We start from the raw sequence: 21,334 nt of genomic DNA on the forward strand, positions 1-21,334 counted from the left end.
GCGAGATAGTGCAAGATTCTGTGTTTCATAAATTAATAAGCATCACCAACTGCATTGCTTGACCCTTTAAACTCTGTGAAATTAATATAAGTAGACAACCAAAGTGCACTTGGCCCCTGAAGAGCCTTGGAAGTTCACTTAAGCAATCCAAGTTTCCTTAAAGTTTTATAAGCCAGCTTTTAAAGCAAGTCCTTTGTACTTATTACTGGTGACAGTGAGCATTACAACAGCCAATGAACCTTTGCTGACTTCCGACCCCAATATGGTAGAGCACAGTTATCAAGGGAAATATCAGAATCAAAGCTTGTATATTACATCGAGGTCCTGACTCCTGCAAGAGCCCCCCACAGACTCCTCAGAGTATGTCAGGGAAATAAACAGCTAATATTCTCAGACATCTACTTATGATGTATGGATATTACTGTTTACTTAAGCACTTTTGGCATAGTAACACCCACCCCCATCTCCCAAATAAAAACTGAAGCCTCTCACGAAGGAAGCTGAGGCGCTCCCAGCTCCCTCACAAGAAGACAAAATTTTAAGATCTTTGATTTAACCCAGAAAACCCCCTCCACTTGGTGGTAGTGAGTCAAGCAACACTAAGTGTTCATCTTAACCGATTAATGGATTTAAATTATTAATTGGCACTAGGTAGGCATGGTGAGGAACACCCAGCCTTCTCTGAGCTCTCCACAAGGGCTGAGACTGCCTCGAACAAAGAGGACTCTGTGTATCCACACCTACTGCGCTCTGGCATCAATCCTGCAGTCACTTGTAATACTTGAGTTAGCATCCTGTAGAAATAAGATATCTCAGCACTGCCAGCTGATTATATTTTTCATAATGTTAAAGGTTCTTGATGAATTATTCAGAGGCTTTTCCCACTGTTTAAAGAAAAAAAAAAAAAAGGAAGAAAAGAGAGGCAGAACCTCTAAGGCAGTCAGGTTTCTGGGGATAAACAGGCTGACAGGCAGTGGTGCCAAATATTAGTAATTATTATCGGACTGTAAAGCCCAATTAATGATGATGTTTAAGCTATACTTTTCAAAAGGGCAAGCAGAAATTCAAAGCCAGACAGGTTTTTTGATGAGATGAGAAATCACAAGATTATCTGCTGAAGGGCATCAAACCCTATTGCGTGTGTCCCCCTCCAGCAGTGAAGTCAGAGAGGGCACATGTTATCTGTTCTCTCCACCTGTTAACAACATTTGGGTGAAGCTTTTGCAGGCATTTAATGACACTGGTTTCCATTTGTTCATCTCATTTGTCTGCCTAGGTCTGGACATGACAGAGACAGTAACAGCCCAGCATGGAAAAAATAAATACACAAACATAGAGACATATTTTACATACATACCATACATGATTGTGCATAAGAAATAAAACCCAAACAAAAAGCAGAACTCAAGTATTAGGAAATAATTGATTAAATTCCCTAGAAGAAACACAGATAACAAGAGGCAGATGGAAAAAGGAGGTACTTTGAGGATTGTGGCTCACAAATTCCACACAAAGCAAACGTTACCAGGGACAGGTTGGTGACAGGGTCACAGTCCCTGCCAGACAGTTGTCTGCTCTGAGAATAGGGAAGTTCATTTAGCAACTCCCTGATTATTAAATCTAAATTGGACCGTAAGTGAACCTTGAAATACTTTGCATCTATTCGGACACATGTTGCTCCAATTCAGATTTTTTGTGAGTGTAACCAAGCAACGATGATTGAAGATGGAATCACGTTAGTTGATCTTTGTCAATAAAACAGCTAATTTGAATGTATGTATATATATATATATACATATATATATATATATATACACATACATGTCCATGGCCATCTACAGTGGTGTTAGTGATTTGATTGCATGAACCAATACTGGAGGAAATCAAATCAAAATATGTTCAAATGAATCTCATTCATCCCAGTCCCACTGACTGGACACAAGCCTAAGGGACCACCCTAGTGCAGCATGAGGAAGAAAATAACAACATTGTTGACATGAGAGAAAAAAATTTCTACATTTAGGACTCCTTGATTTGGAAGCCAGTCACTGGTGCCTGCTGGCCTTTCCTCAGAGCTATCCATCTTCTTGCTGTAAGTGGGTCCCCAGCTGGTGTCAGGAGGAGATGTCCACAACAAACAGGACATTTTTAAGGGATGTGACAAAACAGGTCTGCCTTTCCTTCCAAGAAAGGAAAGCCAGCTTTGCAAATCCCAAATGTTTAGCACCAACCTCAGAAGAAGGCTCTGGTAAATGCTCATTTAGCACTGGAAGAACAGGCTCTGCCTAAGAAAGACAGACTAAGTCCGCACTAGCTCTCTTTTCGAGAAAACTCTGTGTAACACTATCTGGAGTGGAAGCGAGACAAATGTCTCTCAAACATGAAAGTTGTTTTCCTTACTTGGAACAGTTCAGTACTGGAGAACCTATAGGAGCTTGCAGATGAGGTATTAATTTGTTTTCCACCGTTCCCCAGGAGATTTCCAGGCTTTCTGATGAATGAGCTCTGTCTTCTCAGCTCCCATATTCAGTCAGGCCTGTGACACATCTTTGTTTTTTGGTTCCTTGGATCAGGAAAGTTTGCTGAGTCTGGGGGAGTCTCAGAACTGCCTTCCAAGTCACTAAAGTCTTCTGCAGCCCACTTTTGATTAGCCAGCTGGAAAAGAAAAGTGCCTTTTATCAAATCCCCTGGGGCTAACTCATATTGAAAATAACTTGTTCTTAACACTTTTAGAGGCAGGATTTCAAATGATGGATGAGGAAGAATATTCTCTGTCACAGGGTTTTCTTTGTTTCTCAAGTCCTTAAAGGGAGTTTGTGATCTTTGAAACTCTGGGACTGAGAGCTCTGTCGTTTCCCACTGAACTTGCCACCATTTCCTTCTGCAGAAGGTTGGCTGAAAGAAAAGAACAGAATCGTTTGTTATCCTGGAAGTACATGGCCACAGCATTTCCATAACTCGGGTAATCACTTTGGGGCAAAGATCTTCTTTTTTTCCTTTCTTCAGGCAGCATCCAGCACCAAATACTGCAATCCTGACAGTCCATGAACATTCCTGCCACACAAATGGCTTTTATAATAACAGGAAATAGCCAGAGTATGTCTAACTTCATGGACTGGTTTTCTGTTTTGTTTTAAATTTCTGATACCTTTGCTCTTTGAAATATCTGAAGGCTTTACTTTTTAAATTTTGGGGTGGTTTTTCTTCTTTCAGTTTGGCAAATTTTCAAAAGCTCTTATTTAATTTCTCAGGAAGAACAGAATCAGGCTCTGAAATGTAATCAGATTTTTTTAAGTGTCTAGGCTGGTTTTCTTAAATACAAAACACAAGAAAATGGAAATATGAAAATAGGTTTTGCTCAAATGTTCAAAATTTTCAGTCGCTAAAAAAAAGCCAGAGCGTTATTAAAGCTTTAAAGTTTTCCAGATTTTAAGCAGAATCCAATACAAATTTTATGAAACAAGAAAAACTTTTCTGATATTTTTATCAGTGAAGCTTATAAAAAAAAATCAAACAGACAATGCGTAGGAAAAACACTCTAGTGAGACCGTCAATTAAAACCACAAACACTGTACTTGGCTCAGAAAATTCCATTTCCACAGTGAGTGGATATTAATTTCAAGGATACAACTTAGTAACTATAAACAGCCTTAAATGAATCACAGAATATCCTGAGTTGGAAGGGACCCATGAGAATCATCAAGTCCAGCTCCTGGCCCTGCACAGGACACCCCAAGGATGTATCTGCCAGAATATCTGACATTGTACAAACAATTTCTAATGAGGACAAACACTGCTGGTCCAGTCTCACCAAGAGATCCAGACACACAACTCCTGCTGACTTCCCCTGACTCCCTAACTTGAGGGTGCAAGCACGATTTTCTTGGCTAGAGTTAGCTCTGTGAAGCACTTCCTTGGGATACAGAGCTGCACTTTGGTCCTTCCAGCCCACTGGATACTGAGACCATGGGTCTTTTAGGGTTAATAAGTCACCTGGTCGTGGCTTTGGGGTCCCACCTCCCTGAAAGGGGAAAGATTTAGATTCCTTCAGACTGAAAGATGGTGGATTTAAATTAGCTATTAAGATAAACTTCTGCCCTGTGAGCCTAGTGAGGCCCTGGCACAGGTTGCCCAGAGAAGCTGTGCCTGTCCCATCCCTTGAAGTGTCCAAGACCAGCTTGGAGAGGGGCTTGGAGCAGCCTGGGATAGTGGAAGGTGTCCCTGCCCATGGCAGGGAGTGGAACAAGATGATCTTTAAGGTCTCTTACAACTCAAACTACTCTGTGATTTCATGATTCCTGCCTTGCAGCCAGAGGAAGCCATGCTCCAACTTCTCTACATCCCAATGAAGATGTTCTTCACTTTCAGCCTCCTGCCTCCAGAGGAGGTAAAAGGAGAAATCCTGCCTAACCATCTGTGACCTTAATGGGAAGCAATGGTCATCTTCCAGTCTTAACCAAAAAATGTGACTGCTTTGGTTTGGGTGTGCATCTGCATGAGGGACTGCTTCCCTGTGTGGGGCAGAAGGAGGTCTAGTATCAGCTACAAACTCTGCCAAATAATATCTTATTAACCCAACTCTGCCCAAGCAGGCATTCACCCCAACACTCCATTTGAGCTACTGACACTGCAGCAAATTCAAATACTGAGTTACCCCCAAAAGAAACTCCTCCCACACAGACCAAACAAACGCTACATCGCCCACAAAGGAAGGAGACTTTTCCACAGCTCCAGAAATATTCATTTGACAGTTTCTCCTTCCTTGGCTACAGCACTAGTAATTGATCAGCTCTATTATTTTTCCCTATTCTTTCTCTCTTACATTTAAATATGTCCTTCATACTTCTGGAGGGTTTTTTTCCCCAGCCTGTATCTCCACTGTTACATTTTTTATCTCTATCCTCTATTCTTCATGTGTGAAAAGGGTGCTCTGTTCTCTAATATTCATTTTTCTTTTTTTATTCTCCAAGTACTTTCTTTCCCATCTGTAACAGCCCCTAATATGCACCTCCATTCGATTTTACTTACCCAGCTTGAAACCCTCTCATTCTAATTACCTTTTCAGTTTTCTTCTATTTCTCCCTTGAGATGTCTCAATTAGTGTACTTTTTCTTACTGGCTGTCACCTCTGAGCTACAAGGTGGGTCTAACTCCAACTTAAACCATGCAGAAAATAAATGAGGAGCTGTTCTTGGCGGCCCTGCTGAAGGTGGTGTTACTTTACAAACTAGTGCACCTTTAATAGATGATAAATGGGCAGAAAAGTGGCCTTGTTAATGCAGCAGCCCTTGATTTGGTTGCCATGCCGTGTCCTTTCATTACTCAAAGATACAGGAAAGGCAACCTATGCTAAGTCCTGGGTGATGTAATTCCATACAAAGAGAGTGAGTAGAGGCTAATTAACATAGTTCTGGTCAAAGCCTGAAATTAACTCTTGTCTTTAAAGACCAAAGCTAAAAATGTCATTTGTCTTGCCCATAATTATGTTTAGAGGTAATTATGGTAGCAGAATAACAGCAAGCAAAATGAGCCCAGGAGTGGGCTTTTCTGCCCTTTCTGTCGCTAGCAGGACTCTGAATTCTATTTCTGTCAAAGAGAACTGGATAAAAATGCAGGTGACATCCACAGTACATTTCTTTGATTAAAATTGGCACCGTTATACTGAAGCTCACACAGAGCTTTCAGAATCCGAGGAGTAAATTCTCTCTGCACATGTTCCCACATAATGGAGAAACGAGCACCCTCCCCACGGCCACCAGCACTGCCACAAAGGGGAGATGTGAGCCTGATTAAAGAGCCAGGCTTGGGCCCCAGAACCACATCCACAGGGATGTGTCCTGCCACAGACTCAGTTCCCAGGTCCTTTCAAACATATATCTACACAGCATAGAGTTACCCCCAAATTAAAGCATTTACTTCCTGGGGCAATTAATTTGTCATGCAGGTCTGACCACATCATCATTTGTCCAGAGCCACAATAAATATCTCTGTGTTCTGCAGAACAGATATATACCCCACATGTTTGAATCCACTTATTTAAATTATATATCTATGCTTATAAAGATACTATTGTTGTTATTATTGCTGCTATTATTAAAATCCAAGTGGCATATGCTGCTGTCACCATCCAGGTGTCCCGAGATCCATCTACCTGCAGTGCCTGCTTCACCACCATCCCTAAAATTTATGGGCACATCAGCCATTAGTGACTTGGAGGATTTATTTGTGAGGTATGTAGTGCTAATTTAAAGATTTCAAACTAAACTTTAGATTTCTACTGCACTGGGGCTGAAGGTGATAGAAATGCACATATACTGGGCATTACTGCACAGGCTGCTGGCAGAGGCCAAGGTCTGTAACACAACTGTAAGCAGAGCACATTCACTTGGTCCAAATTTGTCTGTTTCTGAAAATATTACACTTTACAGTGTAAATTCAGTGAATTCACCCAAAGGCCCATAATATCATTTTTGGCACAAGTACAAACTAAGTTATAGCCATGATTTCACAGAGATGACGATACTGCATAAAACATGTTACAGCAACTTTTATGAAGTTCTGAAGGAGAAAAGATCACCTCTGCAGACTGTTCTAATGGTTCTAATGGAACACCTCTGCCATTTTTACTAGTATCCTTCATGGCAAGATGGGAATGAGGAAAAAGTTCCTCTGAGGGGATCAGCCCTAGGGGTTCCAAAGGCAGTCTTCCACTGTGCCCCAGAAATCTTTATCAGTCTGAAGAGATCAGCTCCACTGGAGCACTAATTTTTAAGCACCAATTTAAGGACAGAGTACAGGAGTTCTGCTTGAGGGGAAAAGAAAAAAAACAAACAAACAAACCAAACCAAACCAAAAAAAAAAAAAACCAACAACAACAACACCTAAACTTGAGCTGTCTCTTTTCAGAACTCCAGAAAATTTCCAGAAAGTTGGGCTCCTGTCCCCAAAAGTTCATGTTTTTTCCCCAGGTATATCAGTTACCCAGTTAAATATGTCCCTTCTCCCTATAGACATTGCCTCACATCCTTCTTTAGACCTTCACAGCTATTGCATTACTACCACTACTTTTACAAGTGCCAAAAGTACCTTTATGATCACATCTGCCAGTATCACCTGACAGACACAAGCACCAAAGCCCATCTGGAAAAGCTGCCTCTCCCCATAATATTTTTGCATACTTCATGAGATTTTCTTGCAAAATTTTTTAATGATTTGTTTAAACACAAAAATAGCTGAAGAGTTGTATGTTACACTGACATCTGTTACATTCAAACTCTCTTTGGGGTCCTGTTAACCAAGTTTCATTCCTAACTAGGTGGAATTCTAGAGATGTAAACCTTGCAAAGTTGCCATTTATGGGACCTGCACTGATATTACAAGCACCTCTCTCAACTCCTAAGAGCAAGGATGCTTCTCTGCAGCATACCCAGCCTGGCTTGTCCGCCCAGTGGAAGTACAAAGCACACAGAGTGCAAACCAAAAAATCAGATTGTGGCTGAAGTGACCCAGAGACAGCAAACAGCACCCCTGAACCTAAACCATCTTCTTCTTCCCCCTGGCATGGCACAGAACCATCAGAACAAATATGTGATCCGAAAATAGAAAGTTTTTGAGTTCAAAGTGTCACCAGGGGCACGTGTGACACTCTTTGGAGCTGCACCTGTTCTACACTGGACCAGGAGCTGAATACAGTGGGACCAGTGCCAGCAGGTGACCATGTCAATGAGCCCACAGGACCCCAGCCACCACCAGAGATTTATCACTGTTTAGCCATGTTAGCACAGGGCTGACAAGAAGATTTTCTTCACACAGTGAGCTCGGCATCAGGCTCTCAGATGCCTTGCACCTCCTTTCTGAAGTATTTCTTCCCCCTCTCCATTGCCCCAGGGTTTGGTGTGGCTGGACCCACCAGCGTATACACGTCACAAAGACACGTGTTCTACAATTTCACCACAGTGCAGAGCTCAAACTGGAAAAGATCTTAGAGGCCCTAATGACTTTAGCCATGGAACAAAACTGTTTCACTGCAAATCATTCATTTGCACAGGAATGATTAATCTTTTCCTTTTGGTATGGGAAGATCATCAGATGCTCTGATGTTTGACCACTGGCAGAGCACCTTCTCCTCTGAGATCAGCAGGTCTGTGTCAGTCAGGCTGTTCTACGAGCAGTGGCACTGACATCCTCAGTTCCCAAATTGTACCACTGCATAATGCCATTCCAAGGTGACCTGCTGCCACAAAAGGGCTCATGTTTTTCCATTCATATTATTTGGGCATGACTGATACATAAGTCCTGACCCTGAGCTCACAGGACCACAACTTTCCTCTCCTTAACATCAGTGGGATATCTACAATAGGAAAACACTTTTACTGAAGTCCCCAATTCCTCCTGAAAACAAAGATTTGTACTAGAGGGAGAAAGAAAGGGTACAAGCAGAGATTCCAGTTTGTGCTCAGAATCCAGCAGGATGAATCCATCACTGCCACTTGGCTTCCAGTTGTTAATTTAAGTGAAAGAACTCTTATCATCTACGGAAACCTTCTCAAATCAGCAGGAACTCATTTGTTAAAACTGCTTCCCTGTCTCTACTGCATTTTGAGAGCACCTTGGTCTTTGCAGAGCAGCACGAAACAACACAGACAACTCTAAAATGTCTCACATGGCAGCTCCAAATGCTTACAGTTTATGTAAAGCCATGGAGCCAGCATGATAAGATCTAATTACCAAGCGAATTAGTAAAAAAACAGCTGCAAGGTTTGCAGAAATGTCTGGAAGTGCAGAGTAAATGGCCACAATTGATAGAGTTATTGCACAGGCATCCTGAGGGCACAGTCTGCAGCACTCCAGTCCTAACCAAAATCACTGTCAACAGTTGTTGTTTTCTCCATTCTGTTAAATGAGAAGAGCATGAAAATGATCCTGCAAACAGCCATTTAATATTCTCATGCACGTGAACTGCAATTATCAGCAGCAGCAACAACAAACTCTGCTGTAATGTGTTCATGGTTAATCAATTCAATTGATCACTGTTTATTAAATAAAAACCTGTTCTCTAAACAGTTCTTCTCTAAATGGCATGTTTTGGGGCTGGGGTTTTTTCCCTAGCTTTCTTTTTCTTATTTCTTTTTTTAAACATGCTTCTAGGAGAATCAGGAGACCAATTAAAGCTTTTAATTTAAATCCAAGCTAAGAGAAATGTTAGCAACATATAGTGCCTTTACAAAAGCATTAGCTTAAAAGAGGTTTGAATCAGCCTAGACACTCTCTGGAAAATCTGCACTGGATCTGATTCCTTCCAATTCCAAAGGCTTTCAAGGCAAGTTAGCAACAGCCAGCGTATTTATCTGTGTAAGAGACAGTCATGACCAGGTCAGCTCAGGATATCAGAAGTGGGCTGTTGATAATGCAGATTAGGGGACACACTTTATTCACATCAGCATTGTAGCATCGATCACCCCTATTCTGCACCTTTACAAAGTAGATCGGAAATCAATGAATTCCAGGCTGGAGAGATGCTGTGGATAAGAGAAATCCTCTGTAGCCAGTTATCTCCCTACAAGGAATAACGATCCTGCACAGAATTGAATGCTTTAAATCTACGAAGAGTATCCACTACATCACAAGTTCAATGGAGATTGATACCAGGTGCAGTCAGGGTCTGGCTGTACCCCAGCCCAGAGCCAACTCCAGCACTTGAACACCACACCCCGAACTTCCACCTGCAGTGCTGGAGTCCTCCCTGCCCTTCAGCTGCTCCAAACACTGCAGAAGGGAGGAGAAGGGGAGTGTTGACACACAAAAATAACCTCGTGGGATTTAATTAAGACCACTGAACCTGTGTCACTTGTAATTTATGGCAGATTTGAACCCATGCCTCCAGAGGGGGAAAATGAAGGCATTTCCAGTACATTAGCTGACTTCAATAGCAAAGTCAAATCTGACGTCCTGTGACCCTCGAGTGAACGAAGACTAAGAAGTCCCTGTTATCCCAATTATTTCTGACTAGATTTGTGAGATTTTTGCACTGCCATGGAATCCAGCCACAAACAGGTACCTGCCCTAATAGGGGAAGTGCAAAGCCTCCCCATGCCATGAAACCCTGGTAGGAGCACTGGAAACCTCCAGCAAAATTGGGTCATTAATGGTGCATTCCATGGAGAAAAAGGGATATGGGGCATATTCCCTCCCCTGCCAGCAGACACCTGGCCTCCACAGGAGCTATGAGAAGGCTTGCAAATAAAGCTCTGCAAATAACCAGCTTTGCCTTTTATGGCCAAAGTGAAAAAATAAACTTCCCAAAAATGCTTTAGGTCAAGTAAAATATTTTGTTCAGTCTCATATCAGGTGTTTCACCTTTGATCCCTTCAGAGACTGGGGGAAGGGTGAGAACTTGCTTTATTTATTGGTCAAAATGAGGCATATTTTGCAATAGAAAAAATGAATATTATTTTTAAAATTATTTTTAATTCCTTACTTTTCAACCAGAATTAATTGCTAACTATGCAACCAACTTGCAAATAGGTTCAGCTGACCCAAAATTGTCAGTCTCTTCAGGGGTAGGAGAAGAAATCACTGAAATCCTTCACTCTGAATAACTTCTAAAGAGGTATTTCAGGGAACTGAAAATTTTATTTGAGTGTCCCAAGTAAATGAGATCAATAAAATAATACTAAAAGGAAAACTTTTCCCCAAGACGAGATGTTTTGCCTGACTGACCAGCCCTGAAACCAGTAACACCACCAGGGAGGCTGAAAGCTGCAGCAGTAGCAGTAGCAGCAGCCTCTCTAGTCTGACCTGTTTGAGAGAAAAGGGATTATTAGGGAATAAAATTAAATCCTTTCGTTATAGGTTCCACAGCCAGTGAGTTTAGCACACAGCTGTCTAGTGACTGTGTTAAATCCATCTTTACCTCCAGGCTTGCCAGGCAGCATCAGCCAAATGAATTCCTGACACTGCTGATCAGACAGCTGACAGCCGGGAGAGGAGCAAGGCAGGTACAGCCACTGTAAGAAAGAAAGGTGCCGTGGGGGACCCTGCCCAGCCCAGCACGGCAGAAATGTCCCCAAACCGTGCTAAAACCCCAGCCCTGTCCTGGGTGCTCGCATGAACACACCTCTGAAGGGAGGGGGTTGTTCCCTGTAGGAGATTGGCATCTGAAGTTAGGATAGAAGCGATGCCGCATCAAAGTGCTTCATAATGAGCTACAAATTTTGCTTGTAGTTCAGCAATTTATACGGATTAGCAGCCGCTGACCTTCCCAAGGCCCCCAAACGCCAGCAGGCTCCATCCCTGGTCACAGAGTGACCTCTAGTGTTACCTAGAGCCGCGCAGATTAGGCTGAGTCCGAGGGAGGTGAGCAGCTTCCCAGCTGGGCTAACCTGGCATCCTCCCACTGACGCTCCTGGAGCCCTGTTTATTTCAGTCAGATGATGAAATACCTCCCGGAGCCTGTTCCAGCTGTGCTGTACTTGATACCACGGCAGGATAATAGAGAAGTACCCAAAAAGCGGAAGCTGTTGAGCTTAATCATAGTATCACAGACTGGTTTCAGTTAGGAGGGACCCTAAAGTTCATCTTGTTCCACCCTTATTCCACACCTTCCACTAGGCCAGGGGGCTCAAAGCCCTGTCCAGCCCAGCCTTGAACACTCCTTCCTATGTCTTCTGTTTCCCCACTTGTGAGAGCAATCTGCTCCTATTGCTAATTGGGACACAAAAGTTTTAATGAATTTTTAAAACCCTGAAGAATGTTAGTGCAGAAAGGTAAAACAGAGAGCTGAGCGAACAGGTTTGAGTCTACTTCCTACAGAGCCCAGGTGTCTGTAAGCAACTAAATAGACCTGCTGTTGAACAGGATATTAAACCAGCATCATCCTCCAAAGGCTACTTATTTCTACAGCTTTCTAACTCCAATCTGGAAACCCAGGAGCTCCAGAACACAGCCAGGAGGGGACAGACACATGACACCTCCTAAGCTTGGCTTTCTGTTTGAGTCTGGATGAGCACTGAGCACACCCAAATCAAGTGAAGGTTACTGAATCACTGCACAGTGACAAATGCTGTGAGTGATCTTCTGACAATCATTCCTGCAGCAGATTTTCTGCACAGTTCCCTTTGGGCTGGGAGCTGCATTTCTGATCACAGGGAGAAGAAATAGCCTTGAAACTTCCTTCTTATCCGTTACTGTCCCCAGTAACCATGGACACTGGACTTTCATGGAGCAGGGGCAAAACTACACTGCAGACAAACCCTCCAGGTCTTCCCAGTAGGGTCATAAGCATAACATAGCATTATATAACATAAGCCAAGTTCAATTGGGTCTTACTGAGATGACCACAAAATGTTCTCAAAACTTCAAACCACAGTCAGTTCAGGTGCCTGAAGATTTAGGGGCCCCATGTAATCCAGCGGGGCAAGTCTAGCACAAAATCTCCATGTCTGCCTTTCAGGGATGTGCAGTAAAACCTCACCTCTCCAGGCTCATAAGGTTCCTATCCCTTCCCTAAAAGACCATCCTGGCCTAGCAAAAGTTGAATTAGTGAGGTGCCAGTAGCTGAAAGGCAAAGGGTAAATGGGAATGGGAAGCATTAGTATAAGGGTGGGGGTACAGAGGTACCAAAACCTCACAGGAGAAGGGGAAAGAGCTGGAGAGCAGTGATCAGGATGTTGCTAAATTGGCTATTACTGTGATCATGCAATCTTACAGCTTCAGCCTTTCTTGTAACAAAAATTAATGCAAGTATTTTCACTTGGATGGGTAACTGAGATAAGCAGATACACACTGCTGGAATGAAGTCAGGGCTTACAGCTGCTTCTTTGGCATTTCTGCTTCCTCTGTGCTTTTAGTTGCTACCTTTTCTGTCTTTTCCCTCATCTATAAGGACATCTCAGACCACTTTGAGTTCTGACATTCTACTTAAATCCATGGGCAGGCTTCCAACAGCCTGTGATACACATCTCTTTCCCCAGATAATGGAATGAAGAAAACATTGCCTGAGATTTAATAAGTAAACTAAACATAAACATTTACTTTTAAAACCTTGTCCAGCTCCTTTCACCTACACAAAAGAGTTGAAGGCACAACTGCCTATTTTAAGCAGGGAAGGCCAGAAAGTCCACTAGTAGCTGACAAAATTCCAGAAAAAATGAAGACATGAGCTGGAGTGGCATCAACAACAGGGCTGGCCTTCCTTGCAGGCCATGATTATCACTTATCAAATTACCCACGAGCAGAGCAAGCCAAGTGGAGCAGCACATCACACTCACACACATGAAACCAAGAACCAAGGCCGCAGGAAGCTTCAGAACTCCCTATCCTCAGCTGGGGGGGAAGAAACCTTGTAGTTAGGCATAAGAGAGTGACTCAGTGTTCAAAATTACCTGTTCTCTTCTCAGAATCATAAAAGCCACAAAAGGAACATGCTGCTCAGAGAATAAAAAAAAAAAAAAAAAATTCTGATATTATACCAGGATGAGGAAAAGAATAAAAGAAGGGTTAAGGAAGTGGCAGCCTGGAATACATCTGGTAATTGCTTGGTTCAGTGTTCTCAGGGATTGGCCCAATTGTCCTTGGAGTCTTGGAGTGGTTTCCATTAACTTCAGGAAGCCCTTAACACACAACCAGTCTCACAGGTGGATCTCCACCATACCTCAGGTACCACTGCACCTGGAAAAAAATCTCAGCTGAAAGAGAAAGCAGGTTTGATGAAGGTTTGAAATTAAGGCTTGTTCAACACAGGGCACTGAGTTCAGATAGGAGGGAGAAAAATTAAGGATGTCTGAAGGCTCCCTGAAAAGACACAGATTCTGAAATAACAGTACAAATACTCTGCATCCATTTCCAAAGGGCAAAGGAGCTTCCATGGAGTGATAATTCAGAGTTATTCCTGACTGATATCTCCTCCTGTAGACAAACACTTGTTAACAGTGAAACACAGTGTATTGACAGGAATAAACTGTGGAATTCAGATACATTTGTTAGGGCTAAGAGACGTGTAAACCTCGAGGATAAAATTAGGGAAAGTGTCTACTTGTAACTTGTTGAGGAACTAAGGGAGAAAGCTAAAATCAAACAGTACCAGACAGACAACTATCAGTAACCCAAACAGAGAGGTACAACAGGGCAGAGAAATAGCAGCCCAGATGGTGGTCATGTGAAAAAACACATTCCACAGATTGCAAAGTACTTAACTTATTTATGATTACATGAGACAGAAAAACACAGCAAAGTTACAAGGGAAATTAGCTTGGGCCACAGTCATCACAGGCATATGCCAGTTGTGCACCTCTCTGATTTTGACTCATTGTTTCTTGACTTATTTTTCCATCAAAATACCTTTGTTGTTTTAGATATGTCTAGAAGGAAAAAATATTTCATGACATAATTTACAATATTGCTGTGAGTGAACACTGTCACACATCTTCTGACAATCACTCCTGCAGCAGATTTTCTGCACAGCTCCCTTTGGGCTGGGAGCTGCATTTCTGATCACAGGGAGAAGAAATAGTACTGCAGGAAATGGGGATATTTTGAGAGACAGAAATTCTAGAAAATGTTAAGCTGGTCAACAGCTACTTGCCACAGATCTCCCCAAGAAAAAGACTAAGGTTATTCTGATGAGTAAAGTGATAATATTGCAGCTTCTACCAGTATTGCCTGAGCATCAGTGCCCTAGCAAGAGAGAAGAATAGCCATGTCAGGAACATCTCTCCTCTTTGTCTTCATTAATTTACATTTTTGGCTGCACACCCCAGAGGTGTGCAGCAGAGAGGAATGTGCAGGCTACAAAGGGCTCAGCTGGAATTGCAGCCCAGTTCTACCATAAAATGACTCAAAATTCATTAAATAAAATAAACCTGTTGTAGCCCAAGGATTGACTGACTTGCAGTTTCCCCTGCTCCTGGGTTAATACGGCAGAGTTGGCACATTGATAGAACACTCAGCAGGACAATGGGGTGTGCTGAATTCAAATGAGCCTTCAAGGCTGGTAGGATTCTGCAAGAGACTCTGTGCATAGTCTGCAGCTTGGAGGAAGAGAACAGAATACAGATAAAAAGGGAAGAAAAATATAAAAGGCAGCAGTTGCACGCTGACATAGATTTGTTGCAGAAAGTAGAGGACCCTGCACACCTTGGCTGCAAACTAGAGAAGACCATAAATTCTACCTTGGAGTTTAGGTTAAGTGGATCCTCTGCTTTAGGTGTGTCTGACTACAGGTCAGCTCATTATAAAAATCAACAATCCATACATCCCAATGGGACATTGTCAGAAATGTCAAAACAGCACACATCTGGAAAACCAAATCCTGCAGCAAACCAGTGACTACCAGAGTGCCAGACTGCCTTGGACACATCCCCACGCTCAGGTCACAGCCCAGCTGCACATCCTGCAACAGGAGATGTCAGGCATCAATCACACAGGGCTGATGAGGCGAGGTTGTGACATCTCCCAGGAGCAGGCGAGGTGAAGCCTGTCCATGAGATCCAGGTGCTCATCTGCTGCAGGTTTCTACTTGGAGAACAACCTGGTAAGAGCTACTCCAGGAGTCAGAATATACAGTGGATGGCCTGCTTACCCAAAGCCTTCTGCCAAAGGCAATCAGGGCATCACTCCAAATGTTGATTGTGGTTTCAAATCAGTCGGGCCAGCACTCAAGAAAGTGACTCAGGCACTGGGCTCTTCAGGCTTGAGACTTAAATGCACAGCATTGAGCAGGGCCCATGTCTGGGAGACACGAGAGCCAACACAACAGGGAATGCCAAGCAAGAGCAAACACCTGGAACCCAGCCCCTTCCACAGTCAGACAGAAGGCTCCTCTGTAAAACCACAGTCCAGGCTTGCAGCTGAGTCCTACCATCAGAAGAGAGGCAGGTGGGGCTGTGACTCTGGGGGGGTGACACAGGGACTTGACTGCCAAGGCTAAGGCAGCAGATCTCATGGAGCCTGAACTGGCTTCCAGGAGCTACTGCAGAAAAGCCTTGTCCATATTGGCACAAATTATGTACAGAAAGGCAGTAAAGAGATTCTGGAAGCAAAATTTAAGCTCTGGGAAAAGGAAACTGGGGACAATGAGTGTTCTCTGAAAACACTCCCAGTAACTCTGTGCAGGACTGGAAAGAGAGGCAAAAAAGCCACAGTTTAGTACCTGGCTGAGAAGAAGGTTGAAAGAGCAGATTTGTCAGGAACTGGGGACACTTCTGCAAGGGAGAGGCCCATGCCAGAAGGACAGATGTCTCTGCTGCATTGCCCAAAAGTCTTACGGGCAGTTAAAAGCAGCAAGGTTGTGAGTAGGCTTTTACACTGGGGAGCAGAGGGAAGCGAAGAAGTGCAGAGGCACAAACAGCTTTGGCCAGTGCTTCCTTGAGGACAAAGCCATGGAATGATGCATCCTCATGTAGAGGACACAGCAGGGAAGAGAACAAGTCAGACAGAAGGACAGAAAACAGAGTAGGTGCCATTCGTGCAAAGTACTATGGGAACCAAAACAATGAAACAAAATGCCAGAAATCTAATAATTGAGAAATCTAGAATGTCTTCATTAGGTGAGGACATCAGCTAAATGTGTATTTCAGAAATTTGGAGGACAGAGGACAACCTGAAATATTCTGCCCACATACCACCCACTCCATTTGTGCACAAATCAGATAAATATGGGGTGATTTTCTCTATGCACAAGAGAAGACATTCTGGGAGAAATGCCCAATGGCTAATATTTGTTCCATGCTAGATGCATCAGCAGCGTTCTGGCAGCAGCATTAAGGCACAAAAGCAGGGTTTGTGCCTGGGTGCACTCAGTACCTCCTCTGGGAGATGCTGCCACCTCTAACTAGCATTTGGGTCATGTTCAGCATGCATGGGTTGTCACTGCTGAATGCAACACAGTTCCTATGCCATCAGGAGAACAAAGGCTAAATCCAAGTGTTTTGAACAGGAGAAGAGACTGGCAGTTTGGGAAATATATTAATTCCATAAAACAGAAATAATACAATAGGTAAGAAGTTAACATACCAAGGTGGGCACAGTGTATTACTGAAAGGTTAACATGAGCAGGTGTCCTGCCCCAGGAGATGAGGAAGCAACACTTGAAATGATGACTGACATGGAGAACTGAGAGTTTACAAGTTCTCACCTCTTCACAGCCTTGTCTTTACACTTCTCTCTCTATGCTGACAAGAAAAACTGTTCTTTTGAGGAGCTTCTCCACTTTGTCTCAATAGTTTCTGCATCCCATTTGTCCAGCAGTCCCATCAATTTGGGCCATGCTGACCCTGGTTAGCTCTCCTCTGGGGTACTGCAGAACCTGTGTTAACCTGTGATGGATCTGTGATAAGCAGCCACGGCAGCTGCACCACGAGCTGACACTGGCCTGTGTCTGAAGGGTGGAACTGAGGACCTGGAACACCTCTGCTGGAACACCTCTGTTTCTGTGTTTAAAATTACAGATTCACAGGTTTTAAGGTGGCCCCCACGTGGGGTCATCCAGTTCCTCCTCCTGGCACAAGAAAGGATCCAGATCACTCCTGAGAAATGAATTATCAGGAGAAAATAATCTGAGAGTAGAAAAACAATTGCTTAAACACTACTTCTTAATGCTTATCAGCTTTCAATCTGTATCTGTGCCAGGGTGGGGGTGTTTAACCCAGGATTGCACAATTCCTAGAGTAATTTCAAGAACAAATTGTACCAGAGCCACAGAAAGAGAGTGAGTTCCCCAGGAGGTATTTGGGTAACACAATCAATTCATACAGAGAGAGAGGGTGTGTGTGTATATGCAGGCGAGTACAAAAAAAGCACATGGACACACACACCCACACATCACACCAGGATGCTGCAGAATCCCACAGACAGCAGCAGCATGAAAGCTTGCTTTTGCCTGCATTATTTCTGAAATTTCTTGAGTCCTCCTGCTTTGCAAAGCAGAATTATTTAAAACCAATATAGAGAAGCCCGATTGTACTTTAAAGAGGAGGGGGATAAAGCCCAACACTACCTGTATCTGTGGAAATCCAATTTTGTTTCATACTCACAAATAAAGTTTATAATCCTGACTCCACCTCACCTAGAGCTGTAGTTTTCCAACTCACAGGGTGACAAAACTAAACTGAAACATATATCTGAATTCACTGACAGCAGTTTGACCCTGGCTTGAGTTAAACTGATTTTCATATCTAAAGACAACAATGATTTTTTGTGTCATCAGAAGTAATGGGGGAGGTGGGGGTAAACCAGAATGTCACAACATGGGGTGCTACACACTGGAAACACAACTCCTTGATGGTGTTCCCTGGTCTCTGGTGTGCCCCTGGTAAAATGATCTAAGTGGTTCTGGCCCTTTTCCACGAGCCCTCTCTTCTGCAGCATGTGCAGAGAAATGTGCTACAGCATTATGAACATGTCACTGGCCCTGTTAGCAGGGCACAGATAAAACCTCACTCATCTTTAGTGCAGCAAGTAGGAAAGGATCACTCCTTTAATTATTAAGCATAAGTGAGCCATCCTCCCAAAGACAGCTCACACTGGGTTGTGCCCTGCAGATTCAGCGCTCGTGAGTTGATGTTGCAGAGCTTTAAAAATATTTTGCTCTCTTTCTTCAGCCATTTTTCACTTCGTTTGTTTTTTTTTTTTTTCCTTCCTTGAACTCCCAAGCCCTCTGAATCCAAGGACAACAAGCAGCACGAGGGAAACCTGAATAAAGCTGGCAGCTGAGCTGCCTCCCCACTCACCCCTGACCAGCATGGAGCCTGCTGAACTCGGGAAGGGTCTGCTAAGCCTCCTGCGCCTCTCACCTGAGCTTGGTGCTGACCCAGCTCAGGGGAAGGAAGGGCCCAGCTGCAGTAAACAGTGTGCCCATCACTCTCCCAGGAATGGGATGGATTGTGTCACTCAGGAAACCATGGCTCGGTAACAATTTCTCCAGCAAGCACATCTCCACTGGTACATCAGCTCCTGCAGTCCAGGCTGTAGGGCCAGAAGGGGCCAGGGGAGCACCTGTAAAATGAAAGGGACAAGACCTGAGTTTCGGCTGAAAGATCCATTAAAGTTTTCAATGCAGCCCCCAGCTGCCACCTGCAAAGATCTGTCCTTTTCACCACTTGGCTCCTCTGGGCTGTTTGTCCACTCTGACTGGACCTGCTCATTCATTTGGAGGTTCGAAGGAATAACACTTTATGGCAGAAGGCCAGATTCAAAATAAAGACAAAACCAAAATTAATCCTTGGAGTAGAGGCCAGCCTAAATCTTGATACTTGGATAATGAATCCGATGATGTCAACTACACCACGAGAATCGTGAGTATTCAGGGCTCTGGTTTAGCATCTCTGACTGGGTGTAAAACCCTGTGTTCCTTCCAGATCACATGTTGCCATCTGTCTCTGCTTCTCACCAACTCCGTTTGGCCACATGCCGCTCTTTAGGGCATATGGATGGATCAGCCAGCAAAGAGGAGCATTACCTGAGGTTTCCTTTTCCCTGTACTCTTTTTGTGCTTCCTTAAGGTAACCAAGTCTGACCTCTCCTGACCCTCATAAACACAGAGCTGAGTTTGAACTAACTCCAAGTTCAGGGCATTTCAGAATAGAGGAAAAACAGCTACAGTGCAGGTAGTGCAAAACAAGAGAACCTTCACTTTAGGAAAGATAACTGTGGAAAAAGTGGAGGGATAAATTCATCAACATCTACTGTCTGGCCGGTGAAGTTGTATATTGATTAAAGTGGTGCAACTGAACTTCTAAGAACAATCACTAAAGGACAGAGGAATGCCCTGTCTCTAGGTAGATGTGGATGCTCAGATTCCAAAACTTGGATTAATATCATCTAAGTATAGAGTACAAACATAGTAACAGCTATGCCAGTTTGTGCAGCTCTGAATGGCAGCTAAATCCCAGAAATTTCAGGAGCTGGGAGCAGACCCTACACACTGCACAACTTCCTATGGTGGGGCTTTCCTCCTACTCACCTCCAGGCCTTTAACCACCTTGCAAATGTAAAGCTGAGCCCAAGGCACAGTGATAACTCCCCACCAACCCCATCCTCTCCATCCAGCCTTCCAACACCTTCTCACACCTCCTTTTCCTCTCTTGGCTCATTTGCTGCCTGATTTAGCTCTGTGCCCTCCCTGTGCCAGTGCCTGCCCTGCCAGGCAGGACACCACACATGGGCTGTATTGCCCACCATGGCAGGGGAGTGGGGGGAGCACAGAAACGCTGTGGGATGGCTTTGTAGCTGATCCCTGTCAACTTGCATGATTTCAGCCACCGAGCTGTCTGCTCCTGCAGTCTGTCCTCAGAGAGCCCCACACGTCATCCTCGCTGCCAGCTGCCAGCCACAGGACAGCTTCTGTTTACTACTGCAACACACAGCCAGATCTGGAACCCTTTTGTTAAATCATAGTGTTGGTCCAAGCTATTCCATGGCTTGAACTAAACCAACACATCCCTTTCGTTATTCTTTCTAAGCTCAGTCTTGTGTTTCTCTGCATACGTTAAACTGGGTGGGGAAGAGAAAGATTAACACAATGTCTGTACTGGATTTTTCACTCTGTCAGTTTGTGTTGAGCGAAGGGGATGGCAGATGCTTAACCCCCAGCAGGAACTCACCACTGAAGTCAGCTTTGCAACTTCCTCTTCCTTGCCAATGTTCCTGTGAAGATCCTCCAGGCAATCTGCACAGAGCAGGCTCTGGCTCACCTGCAGTCACTTGCATCTGTGAGATCAGCTGCTTGGTAGCATCTCATCCCTGTGAAGGGCTGGAGCTGCTTCATCTCAGCTCCTGCTGAGTTCTGAGGTCAGCAGAAGTTGTGGTCTCTGCTACAAGGGGAAGCTCAGCGAGTAGCAGGGTCTCACAGCCTCTGCTCAGATGAGATTGCAGCTGGAGATATAAGTCAGGAGCCTGTGCCTATTACCAGAGATGGGGTTTTGCTTTCCTCCTTCCCGTGTCCTGCTTTGCTAGGAACTACACTCCCCTCCTAAGCAGTGCTTCCACCTACAGCCTTTCACTGCCTGCCAGTGATGTTCATAGCTAGATCCACTTTGTGCTCCACACTGTGCTACCTCTGCCAAACCCCACTGAGCATTAACCACCTAGTACAGGGTAAAGGAAAGCCTGTGAAAGCCTCTTACGTTCCATGGACACTACCTGCAAGAGAAGAAACAGAGTAAGGACCAAAATCAGCCTTCAGGATTTCAATCAGCACACAGACAAGAATGACTCCAAATCCATTTTTTTACTCCAGGAAGGTTTTCTTTGCAGCCAAAAGCTTCATAGAGCCTTTTATGGGGGAGTTATCTCAGAAACAAGAGGTACAGTGCCCCATGATTTTTTTTCAGGAGGAGAA

General features: G+C 43.9%; 1 long non-coding RNA gene across 1 annotated transcript; it reads right to left on the bottom strand.

Annotated features, from left to right (window-relative positions):
• Positions 1-1,854: 1,854 nt before the first annotated feature.
• On the bottom strand, positions 1,855-20,683 carry LOC138116473 (uncharacterized). The gene is made up of 3 exons (XR_011154162.1): positions 20,598-20,683; positions 18,789-18,990; positions 1,855-2,895 (listed from the first exon to the last, which is right to left on the bottom strand). It is a non-coding gene; the product is annotated as an uncharacterized lncRNA (long non-coding RNA).
• Positions 20,684-21,334: the final 651 nt, after the last annotated feature.

The sequence above is a fragment of the Aphelocoma coerulescens genome, chromosome 10 (genome assembly GCF_041296385.1).
Source record: "Aphelocoma coerulescens isolate FSJ_1873_10779 chromosome 10, UR_Acoe_1.0, whole genome shotgun sequence".
Taxonomy (NCBI): Eukaryota; Metazoa; Chordata; class Aves; order Passeriformes; family Corvidae; genus Aphelocoma; species Aphelocoma coerulescens.